Below are 7,692 nucleotides of genomic sequence, written 5' to 3'. Positions count from 1 at the left end.
ACTAAATCAAACTCCACCTTGCAGAGTTTCAGTCTAACACCACTTCTCATGTTTCAAGGAAGTAAAATAAAAACTCCCTTGCGCATCATGAGATTCAAACCTCAGACCTCACAGTTATACAACAAGCTACCTTGCCACTCCACCACAAACTCTTTCTGTGTCACATTTTATCCTTAATTAATTAAAAGGTCTATAGGCCAAAGTCTAGGTTCCTTTAAAAGAAAAACCAAAATAAATTGTAAGAGTTAGGACTTGAACCCAGGCTCCCTTGCAACCTTAATGACGCCACAACCACTAGACCACATGCTTCCTTGTGTCATTTATTTAACACAATAATTTAAAAGGCCGTCATCTAAGCATCCAGGGTTTTATTCACTTAAAACCAAAATTTTTGCTAAAGCCAAGGTTTGAGCCTAGGATTTCTCCAACACTTTTCAGGGCCATTAACCACTTGAGCAGACATTTAATTGTCTCATTTCCTCGTACAATTAAATACTTATATACAATTTCCTTACGTACCCATACTCAGGGCCCAATACTTCTAGGGCATAAATTCGGGGCATTAAAGAAGAAGGTATTGAGGTTTGGGCTAAGGGCAAGTTGAGTCCTAGGTTTATTGGGCCTTGCCGTATACTGAAACGTGTGGGACCGGTTGCCTACTAGCTGGAGTTACCTCCAGAGTTAGATCGGATTCATGAAGTGTTCCACATCTCTATGTTGAGGCGCTACGCTCTGATCCTACACATATTATTCCTATCAAGGAGATCGAGGTTAGGACAGATTTGACCTTTGAGGAGGAGCCAGTTCAGATTTTAGAGCGAGATGTAAAGGTCCTAAGGAAAAAGTTCATCCCATTGGTTAAGGTTATTTACCGTAATCATAGCTCTGAGGAGGCCACGTGGGACCCTGAGGATGCGATGCGTCAGCAGTACCCTTATTTGTTCTGATCAAGTAAAATTTCGAGGCCGAAATTTTCTTTTAGGGGGTAGAGTTGTAACGCCCCAAAAATCCCTTATATATTATTTTTGTATGGTTGTAACACAAATCTGTATCTGCTTCAGTGGTTTTGTATTCTGGAAAGTGTCTGAGAAGTCTTGGGTTCAAGCCTTGGCTTGAGCAAAATTTTTGTTTTTAATTGAATAAACCCCTATCTCTAATCAATAGACTTCTAAATAAATGCTAAAAAAATATGCCAGAATAGGCCTGCTGGTCTAGTGTTTAAGTAGAGTGTTAAGTGGCTGCAGGTCTGAGGTTTAAATCTCTGTGCGTTCAAAGGCGATTTATTTTTACGTCTTGGTCGTGGAAGAGTTGTGTTTGACCAAAATTTTGAAGATTTTGAGTGGGGTTTGAATTCTATGTTTGAGGGATTGTGCTAGAGAGATTTGGGGAGAAAAATACGGGTGGAAGAGGTTGGATAGAACTGAAACTGGTAGTGGCAAATTTAGCTACCTTTCCTCATTTCCCTAATTTTTTGACAGTTTTCCTTTTCTGCCTTTGGAGTTTTTCTCTCTGCCGAATTTTCTACATTCATCTATTTCTTTTTCTTTTTTATTTGCTGCTGTGCAGTTCTTCTCAAACTTCCATCTACTGCTAAAATCTTGTGAATCCCGTTCTTTTCATTTTCTTTTCTCTCCAAGCTGATTCATAACTGTTCTTCTTTCCCTCTCTACTTTGCTGTCATTTTAATTCCTAAAACCTCTTCTTTTGCTATCGAATTTTCACCTTACTTGCTGCTATTTTTGTTTCTTCTTCTTTCCTTTCGACCTGGTGTTGTTTTCCTGTACGAATAACTTTTTTCTTTTGCATTTTCAATAAGTTTATGATGTGTTTCGTTATGGCTATCTAACCAATCGGTTACTAAGGTTTCGGTTTATGTTTAGGAGTCAATCAAGGTTTGAAGGCGGTTAGTCTAAACTTTAGCTCTAAGGAATAATCATTTCCTATCTGTGGTAAGGCTGAAATGACTGAGAGCCAAATGGCTTGTTGTATCTTGGTTTAATTTTCGTTAATATCATTGATTCTTTTGTTAACTTTAACTTCGTTAGGCCTTGATTTGTGCCTAATTAAAACTCTGATTGGAGGTTACTATTGTCTTGACAGCAAGGAGTCGTTTGGAACGAGGTCTCTCTTCTATGGAGTTTTAGGATACTCATTCGGGGTTTCAAGATAGGTATTGAGCGATTGAATTGGTAGTATATTTGGCTTTGTGTTGTTGTTAATCATGAGTTGATATTAACGATTAAGTTGAAACGATCAATTTTAGGTACTTTTGGTCTCGGAGGTAATTTTGCTGTGAATCCTTAAAAGGTGTATAAACACAACTCTGGGAATAGAAATCGATGAAAAGCCAAAAAATGTGAAAGTTGACACCACACGGACATACGACCGCCTGTATGGTAGGCGGTGTGATCGAACACGGGCGTGTGATCAACGAGGTAGGCCATGTGCGATTCATGAGCCGAGCCGAATTAGGCCGTGTGGGCCCCACACTGGTGAACCACACGGTTATGTGGAGTTATTGGGCCGGGCCTATGATCCATACGACTAAGGCCATTTTGGGCCTTGTGGGCCACACAGTCTTGTGGGTCTACATGGGCATATTACATGGGCTTATGGGCCCATTTTGACTGTTTGACTGCTAAGGTTGCACGGGTTGCCCAAGTCGACTGTGGACCTACTGTAGGGTCTGTAAGATTACCTAGCTCCCTAATTAACTTTATGACCGTTATATCTATGTACTTTATAAGTATACATGTACGACTGTATTTTGAGCATCTTTGTTAAAACATCCTTGATTACGAAAGGGCTTAGGCCTGCATCGTGATTGCCTTTTTGTGCATTTGCTATATATAGGATTACACACTGAGTTCTTGTAAACTCACCCTTCTTTTTTAACTATACAGGTAATCCCCAGACATAAGCGGATCGGTGCGGCGGAGGACTTAACGGTGGCCACACGACTCATTTCATTCTATATTAGTAATTAATTATAATTATAATTTTATTTTGGGGTATTTACTGTAATAACGGCCTCTTTTGATTTTTCATGGATTATTTGGAATTTTTATTGTTTTGATTTATAACTGCTAGTAGTAGGGGCAACTGAATTTTCAAAAATTAGACCTGTTAAACAAATTACACACGAATACGCAAACTACTTTTAAAGCTTTCGCGATAAGTGATGTTTTGAAAATTAATAACATTCTGAAAGTAAATAACTTTTGATAATGATTCACGTTTTGAAAATGAACGACAGATCTTAGAATCAATGAAAGGTAATAAAAAGAGGACTAATAGAAAAGAGGGTTTTTATTTAGTAACAACTTGTTTTATGAAAAACACTTCAATGTGACATCGTCAGATTCGGTCATAACTTCCAAGCCGAGTTTGGGGAGTTACACACACGGTCTGTGACACGGGTGTGTCTGATAGCCGTGTGAGGCACACGGCCTGTTCACATGGGCGTGTGACCCTTAAATGTTTGAAAATTTTCTAAGTCTCCTAAAGCTTACAAATGTTATCAGTTTAGTCTCGAACCACTTTTAAGCATGTTTTAAGGTCTCGTAGGACCTTATAAGGGACAATGTGATTCATATGAATGGATTTTTATTATGATTGCATAAATGTATTTGAATGAAATATGTTATTTAGTAATGCCTTGTAACCCTATTCCAGCGTCGAATAAGGGTTAGGGGTGTTACAATATGTACAGAGGAAGAGTGGCAATTTAGTAATCTGTAAACAATGTGATTCGTTCATGAACCAAGTGGTAGTTTATCTACAATTATTTTCATCTAAAAATATTGGTGGTTTACCTACAATTTTTACAAACAAAATGTCAGTTTATCTACGAATCAACGATGGTTTATGCACAACCTGATGAAGAAAGTTGGATGAGTTTTGGGGAACTCATAATGTGGTGTGTAGTGGAGTTGGGCAAGACCTTTTCTGATAAACTAAAATTGCATTACCATTTATAAGCATGTGCATACAAAACTGTGAACTCTAATATATTATAGTGATGTGTTAATTTGAAAAATTGATATTGTGAATTGTGAATTGCTATACGAATATGATTATTTGAAGTATTTTTATATTGTATGCTATGTCTACAGTTCCGCACTGATTTTCTTGTGATTGGATACACACTGAGCTTCTTAAGCTCATACTCTTTGAATTTCCATTTTTACAGATAACCCACTAGATTAGGACACGGACACGACATCCGAAAGGCTCGGCTCGGATAGTTTTACTTATTAAAAGTATTTTAGACTTTATATTATAATTTCTACTATTCAAGACTGTATTGTTTTATTTGAACTGTGGCATGAGACTTAAGTTAGGGTTTTAATGCATGATATCTAATTCGTATTTAGGATAATGAAACATGGAATTAGAATTAATTATGCATAAAATCATTCTGATTTTACTTATTTAAAATCCAATATGAATATCATTTTCCGCTGTCAAATTATAAATAAATTTTGAGTAATAAATGAATTAGAAATTAACTAGTTTTCAAAAGTTGCCACCATTTTAAAGAAATTGTTAACCTTAATCGATTTTTCCTAACTTGTGAGTTTTTCTAAAAATAGGCTAAGTTTTCCTCTACAATAAATAAATGTTTAAAATTATTGTTTTATAAACTTCGTTAACTTACTGGGCCATTTTGGTGGTTAATGTAATCTTTCGAATTTGGGCCTAACGTTTAGGCCGGGTTGAGGAAGTTACATTTGGTGGTATTAGAGCTAGTTTTGCAAAACTCAAACTATGAAAATTTGAATGAGTCTGCATGTTAAACAGATATAATTTGTTGGAAGTGCTACCGTAATAGATTTGTAAAAGAGTGATAATGCAAGTTTATTTTTAGCTGATTTCATAAGTGGATTTTGTTGGACTGTATTAGCTGGAATTGACGTGTGTTTTGGTATATGTATCATTATTCTATGATCAGATCGAGATGAGATCTGATTAGATCTGAAACTTAGAAGTGTGGTGGATTAGATCTAGTGCCATGGGACTTGCAAACAAGGTGTGTGTCATAACTAAGTAACCATGTATGTTTGATATTATCTAAGTAAATTGGCATATTAACTATAACCAAACATTGACATAAATTCTTATGGAGTAATGGTTGTATGGAATCTTTACCCTCTTCTAGAGTTGTTCGAAAGTAAGTGTCTCTAACTAAGATTTGTTAAATTGACAGAAGTGGTGTATATTGTTGTTGTATGCCTTATTTTGAATTGCATGTTTTGGTGATATTAAAGTATGTGATAAACCGTAATTTATACATATTTTTACCCCATGTTTAACGCATTTTATGGATGATTTTCCATTATAATTGGTGAATTTAATGCTCCTAATGCTTTAATTTCATGTTTTATACTTAGGAGAGCATAGGAGAGCAAAAGGAACGAGAAACGGGCCAAAAACAGAGAAAATGGGCCAAAGTACGAACTTAACACGGCCTGAACTTCCTCACACGGGCAGACCACACGGCCATGTCAATCTGACAGAATCGAAGCACGACTCACACGAGTATAGCACATGCCCGTGCCATTCTAACAGGCTCAAACACGGCCTGAAGTAATCGCACATGGGCGTGTCCCTGCCGAGCCCAAGTTAAGTCCAATTTAGGAAAGGCCACTTTTGAGGGCTCATAGGCATTCCAAAGCCTATAAATACACCCTAAAAGAGGAGAAAAGGAAGGCGGAGAATAGGGAGTAAGGAATTACTCCAAGGAAGCCGATTAATCCATCTCAGAAGCCAGATTCATCATCATGACTGAAGATCTCTCCTTAATTCCCTTTCAGGAGTTTTGGGTTTTCTTTATGTTTTGTATTCTTTATTCTTCTGAGATGTTTTCTTATTTAGTTATGAACTAAAACCCCTAAATACCTAGGGGAATGAAACCTAAGACGAATCTTGTTATTATTTTCTGAATCGTATAATAAATATTTAACTTGTTCTTAATTATGTGAGCTTAATTCTTGTTTTGATATCCCAGGATACTGATTCAAGACATGCTCTTATTCAGAGGAGGAATAGACCCTGTCTAACAGTACATTTTTCATAATTAAGCGAAGTTGACTGCGCGCCTAGAAATAGGGTGACAAGATTTTGCCAGATTAGGGTGAAACCTAATAAAGGGATCCATAGATCGAGTTAATGCAACCCTAGAGTGTTGATTAGAGAAAAGTCTTGGTTATTCAATCTAGGGATTAGACGTTATTAGTCTTGAATAGCGATAATAACATAACTTAGGGATCTCTATGGAATAAGTTGAATGAATAAATCTTCCGATTAGGAGCTAGAATAAAAAGTAAAGTCTAGGTGGATTTTTCCTTAGGTATTGTCCTCACTCAATCGATTTTCCCAAAAGTAATTCCCCAATTCTTTTCTCTGTGCGTTCTTAGTTTAGATAATTAGTCAATTAAAACAAAACCTCTTTATTCTTAGGCTAGATCATAAAAAGACAGTCATTACTAGTACTTTTAGTTCCTTTGGGTTCGACAATCCGGTCTTGCTAAAACTATACTACTGTTCGATAGGTACACTTGCCTACATCGTGATAATAGTTAGTTCAAGAACGAGTAATTATAAATATTTAAAACTTTTCACAAAATAATGAGATCAAGTTTTTGGCGCCGTTGCCAGGGAACTAAGATATTAGGAACGTTCAATTTTTATTACTTTAGCTATTTATTTTTCTTACGATTTAATTTAATTTTTTTTATTATTTATTAATTTACTTTTTCCTTCTCTTGGCAGGTTTTTATAGTTTATGACTAGAAGAAACCCGTCGGGACCATTACTTTTTGACGAAGAAATCGATCGTACAGTTCATAGAAACCAAAGAGAAATAAGGCGCAGCTTAAGATACACGGAGAACGAACAAGAAAACGATACCCAAACCCCAACAGAAGAGATGGCTAAAAACCAAGGCAATCAGCTACCTCCTGCAATTGCGGTTAATCAGAATCCTGCTCCACGCACTATGTATGATTATGCTAAACCTTCTTTAACAGGAACTGAATCTAGCATAGTTAGACCTGCTGTAGCTGCAAATACTTTTGAATTAAAACCTAACACTATTCAAATGATACAGCAATTTGTTCAGTTTCATGGTTTGCAGGATGAAGATCCCAACGCTCATTTAGCTAACTTCTTAGAACTATGCGATACATTTAAAATTAATGGCGTTTCTGATGATGCCATACGTCTTCAGTTGTTTCTCTTTTCATTAAAGAACAAAGCTAAACAGTGGTTGAACTTGTTACCAGGAGGGTCAATTACTACTTGGGAACAAATGACTGAAAAATTTTTACTAAAATATTTTCCGCCGGCTAAAACGGTTAAATTACGTAATGATATCTCTTCTTTTGTGCAGATGGATTTAGAAAAACTCTATGATGCATGGGAGAGATACAAGGACCTTTTGAGAAGGTGCCCTCACCATGGGTTACCGCTTTTGCTCCAAGTACAAACATTTCACAATGGTCTGAATCCTTCTAATCAGTAAATGGTTGACGCAGTTGCTGGCAGAACTATTAACAATAAAATACCGAAAGATGCCTATGAGTTTATAGAAGAGATGTCACTGAATAACTATCAGTGGTAAGTCATGAGGATAAAGCCAACGAAAATAGCCGGCGTTTATAACGTCGATTCAGTCACCGTGCTCTCTAA

General features: G+C 36.5%; 1 non-coding gene across 1 annotated transcript; it reads right to left on the bottom strand.

The window, feature by feature from the left end:
- Window positions 1-7,360: 7,360 nt before the first annotated feature.
- Window positions 7,361-7,467, bottom strand: LOC128286001 (small nucleolar RNA R71). Its single transcript, XR_008276548.1, has one exon. It is a non-coding gene; the product is annotated as a small nucleolar RNA R71 (small nucleolar RNA).
- Between the last annotated feature and the right edge of the window lie 225 nt (window positions 7,468-7,692).

This window comes from Gossypium arboreum, chromosome 12, assembly GCF_025698485.1.
Source record: "Gossypium arboreum isolate Shixiya-1 chromosome 12, ASM2569848v2, whole genome shotgun sequence".
Classification (NCBI taxonomy): Eukaryota; Viridiplantae; Streptophyta; class Magnoliopsida; order Malvales; family Malvaceae; genus Gossypium; species Gossypium arboreum.
The sequence above is the reverse complement of the archived record's forward strand: the minus strand, read 5'-3'. Positions and strand labels throughout refer to the sequence as shown.